The sequence below is a fragment of the Lucilia cuprina genome, chromosome 6, assembly GCF_022045245.1.
Source record: "Lucilia cuprina isolate Lc7/37 chromosome 6, ASM2204524v1, whole genome shotgun sequence".
Lineage (NCBI taxonomy): Eukaryota > Metazoa > Arthropoda > Insecta > Diptera > Calliphoridae > Lucilia > Lucilia cuprina.
In genome coordinates this window covers 64297067-64302066 of record NC_060954.1, presented here as the reverse complement: position 1 = coordinate 64302066, position 5000 = coordinate 64297067, and the positions used below count along the sequence as shown (strand labels likewise).

At 26.6% G+C, this 5000-nt stretch overlaps 1 protein-coding gene across 1 annotated transcript in view; it reads left to right on the top strand.

Annotated features, from left to right (window-relative positions):
* Positions 1-5000, top strand: part of LOC111690400 (protein artichoke) — a 48205-nt gene that overhangs the window by 24944 nt on the left and 18261 nt on the right. The gene's annotated exons all lie outside the window — the stretch shown is intronic.

Below are 5000 nucleotides of genomic sequence, written 5' to 3'. Positions count from 1 at the left end.
CGGGTGGAATTTCATTTTACTTTTTCATTAGACTTGTCGTACGTAAAGTGTGATCGTGTGAAGTGCCCTTAAGTGAAGAAAAAAATTAACAGCTGATTCAATAACAGCACCTTATCTGAATTCGCCTTGGCCAATATAGTAGAGGGAATGAGTAGTTTGTGTGGGTATGAGCACTGTTGCCAGATTTGACGATTTATAGTCATTTTGACGATTTTCCTTTATAAAAATAGCCTGTTAAAATTAAAAATTTGTTTAAAAATGTAAAAATTTGTTTAAAAATTATTTTTATACAAATTTTCATTAATTTATTATTTAAAAGAAAATCGATACATATTTAAATTATTCTAAGAATATAATTAATAAATGTTAATTAAATTAAAATTCTAATCGGGGAATCCAAATTATGCAAGGACAAGTTATTTACACGTTTCAACAGTAAATGCCTAATTTTTTAATGAAAATTAACCCCGAAATAAGTGAAATATTGCCGCACAGATAAAATGAAAAGTCATTCCAATTTTATGAAAGTTTTTCGTAATGAAATATTAATATACATATATGTAAATGAATTTTCAGCTCAAATTTTTGTATGCGTTTTTTGAGGAAATTTTTCATTTTCGAAAATTTAATATTTTTTATTACATTTTTAAAAGAAAAAAGTGGCTCAAAGTAAAATACACTTTGACGTTTTTGCGATTCTATTTTATTTCTTCTAATATCAGAAAAAGCCTCAAATGAAAAAAGCAACAAACATTGGGTTCACTTTTCTTGGGGTCAGTTTTCGCAGCACCAAAAAATATTGAATAAATACACGTATTTACAGAATATCATAACACATGAGGAGTTTGTATATTTGTCAAATTATACAAATAAAAAACTGCTGAAATCAATAGAAATTTATAAAAATATCTTGATATATAAACTAAAGAATAAGAAATACTTTAATACATCCATTTTGAATAATATTCGTAGTGCAGGCCAATTTTCTAACGTTCAATTGTCTATAACTGATAACTTGGCTGTGATCTTGATGGACTATGCACTTACTTTGTAAAAGATTTTTGTTATTCTATCTGTGTTTTTTACAACTGTTTTTTAATAAGGCAATTTTCATCAGTTGCGCCTATATTTAAATCTGGCAACAAATGTAATGTTGAAAATTATAGGCCATTTTCCAAACTTTCTACTATTTCAAAAATATTTGAACATTCCTCAGGTTGACACTATTTATACTGACTATTCAAAAGCTTTTGATAAAATATTTCAGAATATATTGATTGCAAAATTGAATAAAATTGGTTTTCATTTAAACTTTTTAGATTGGCTTAGTTTTTACTTATATAAACGACTATGTTATGTACAAGTATATATTTAAATCTGGCAACAAATGTAATGTTGAAAATTATAGGCCATTTTCCAAACTTTCTACTATTTCAAAAATATTTGAGCATTCCTCAGGTTGACACTATTTATACTGACTATTCAAAAGCTTTTGATAAAATATTTCAGAATATATTGATTGCAAAATTGAATAAAATTGGTTTTCATTTAAACTTTTTAGATTGGCTTAGTTTTTACTTATATAAACGACTATGTTATGTACAAGTAGATGATTATTTTTCTATTCCTTATGTGGCTACGACTGGTGTTCCTCAAGGGAGTGTGTTAGGACCATTTATATTTTGTCCATTCATTAATGATATTTATATATTCTTCAAAATCTGTAATTTTGTACATTACGCAGATGATGTTAAGATATTTCATCGAGTTAGAGATTCTCAAGATTCTTGGTCTGATAGTAAAAAATTACAATTTAACATTGATAAGTGCTGTTATATATCTTTCCATAAAGTGAAACGTGCAATTTATTTTAATTATTACATGCAAACCACGTTACTTCACCAAGTTAGAAATATAATAGACTTCGATTTTTTATTTGATGATAAATCAACTTTTATCCATCATCTTAATTATATTATTCCTAAATCATATTCACTTCTTGCATTTGTTTGAAAAAATAGTGTTAATTTTAATAACCAATTTACTCTCAAAGTATTATATTTTACATTTGTTATTGGGTCCATGTAAATCGCTTGAAAAGAGCTCAGAGAAAATGTACTAAATTTGCTCTTTCCCTTAATATGATGAACTACAATCCTTCGATTTGCTACTATCGGTTGTGATCTATTAGATATAATATCATGTTTTTATTTCATGTATTAAACCACAACATAATCTTTCCTGATTTAGTTATATGTCAACATAAATGTTCAATCAAGATCATTGAGATTTCATGATTGTTTTCATTTTGGTTTGCATAACTCTAATTACTCTTTAAATGAGCCAGTAGCCACCAGTAGGTTAGTGGTTAGTGTTCTAGTCTGGTAGACCGGAGGTGGTGGGTTCGATTCCCACCCGTGGCACTGGTTTAGGAGCGCACAACAGGCCCGATTAAGGCCTAGTTGTATTTCTTCGGATTTGATGTGTATACATCCTCCTTTCAAACTAACTAACTAACTAACTAACTAAATGAGCCATTATTTAGAGCCCAGAATTTATTTTATAATTTAAATGAAAATAATGTTATAGATTTTTGTTTTCTTAAGAAAAGTTCAAGTTTGATTGTAATTAATATTAAGCGAATAGCTTGTAAGGATGTTTTGTAAATCCTAAGACTGTTATAAAAATAAACAAATAAAAATTAGTATAAATACTATCAAATATGTTTATTATCTAAAACATTGACGATTTTGTACCCAAATCATCTGGCAACTATGAGTGTGAAAAAGAAAAGTGGAGAGAAAGAGAAAAATTTAAACAGAGTGACTATGTCTCAAAATTTTTGCAGCTTAATCGTATCTAAAATTCTAAAATTGATAATATAATGTTATTACATTTGTAATACTTTCGTGAAGTAATTAACTTTGTTTATATGAATGAAACTAATTACACAAATTAACAAAATCGAACTTTTGGCGTACCTTTTAAATAAGAATAGGAAATTTCTATGCATTTCCATCCTCTGAGATCAAAAATCGTTATTAAAATTTTCGGTTAGCTGTAGTTTTTGAGATATTGCGATTTTTGTACAGATATTGTTTGTGCCACATTTTGGAGTTTTTATTTATGTGTTTATTATTTATTTATTTATTTATTTAGCAGAACTGGAATTAAATTCCAAAGTTTTTTAAACAACATAGTATAATCATGATGACAGTTACTGCAGTATAACTAGATTGCCTTGCAAGAAAGTTAAAAATTGAGCCTTTTTTGTTTTATACTTATAACAATACCAGGATGCACTAAGTAAGGTGAAATCGTTAAGGCAGCTCATTTTTATTTGTTTATTTAAAAAGTGTTTGGGTTGTGTCAAAATAAATTAATTTATTTTTAATCTAAAAAAATTATAATTGTGTTTTCAAAGCAAAAAAAATTAAATTTAAAATTATGAATTAAAATGTTCTTAAAAAGTTTTCAAATAAGAAAATTCAAATGAAGAAGTTTTAAAACATTGTCCTGCTGCAGATACAAGCTAAATGTAACGACGGTTTTGTAAGTAATATTGTGAAATACACAAGAACTATTTCTTTCCAATATTTATTATTTTTCAATTTTAGAAATTTCATTTTGACAAAACAAAATTCTAGACAACAAAAAATTATTGTGTTTGTTTCTGAAACGCTCCCACCTTACTTTTTACATCATGTAACAATACTTTAAGCTAAATTCATCTGAGTTTTTCAAAAAGGTACTACCAATATTTTTCGTTTAAAATTGGAAATTCGTTAAAAACGCAGTGATTTTCACTGCGGATTGAATTTAATTTAATTTTATTTTTACATAATCATGAATTCAAATATTACACAATTTACAATCAGTGCCGTAACGTTGTATGTAGTATGTTTTCACCATGGTAAATGATATTTTTACCATGGTTTTCACTATACTTTTGTTTTTGTGTCAAAAAAATTTGTCTGCGAAATGTAATGACATATGAAGATACAACAATACGATACCGACAGTGAATTGGATAAATGCAATATAGTTGTTGATGTTTGTAAGTGGATTTAGCTATTTTTATTTAAAAAGCATTTTCAGTGTTATCAAAAAAGTACCTTTTGAAAAACGCAAAAGTACCCAAAAGTTCCCTTTTATGGGTTCTCACTTAATTCAGAATCTGCATACCTAATTTCATATTTCTAGGTTCAATATTATAGAAAATTCAAAAAGTACCTTTAAATAAACAAAAAAAAAAGGACCAAAAAGTGTACTTTTTCGGCTCTCACCTAATTCCGACTCTGCATACTTAATTTCATGATTCTAGGTTCAAAATTATAGCAAATTCAAAAAGTACCTTTTGCAGAACGAAAGAGTACCAAAAAAATCCCCAAAATTATATTTTAGCGGCAATTTCAAAATGATTATATTCGGATATGCAGAATATATAGGACCACTTACGAAATTAAAGAGTCAGTAGTCCTATATATGGCTTTGACAATTAATCTAATAAACTTGAAATAGGGCCTTCAATGTAGGATTTTGTCGATTATGCATTTTTAGACCAGTAAAGAACTTTAAATAAATTTTTCTGAAGTGTTATTTCTATGGGACTATGACCAATTATGGACCCACTTATGTCTGCCATACTCTGACTTTGTTTATATATTTTCTTGACTGTAGTATATTTAATAGTCTACACCATTTTATGTTTAAATTGATAAAATACAAACTCATATTGAGAATTTCAATTTAAAATTTAGAAAATTCAAATTAAAATTAATATTGAGAAAACCCCATTTGAAATTGAGAAATCCAAACTAATATTGAAAAATAATAAAATTAAATTAAGAAATGCAAATTCATATCGAGAAAAAAACAAATTCGAATTCAGAATCCCAACATTATATTAAGAAATTACAAATTGAAATTAATAAATGAATATGAGTAATTTAAAATTTGTATGAAATTATTTGAAAATATTTTTCTTATAAAATGTTTAA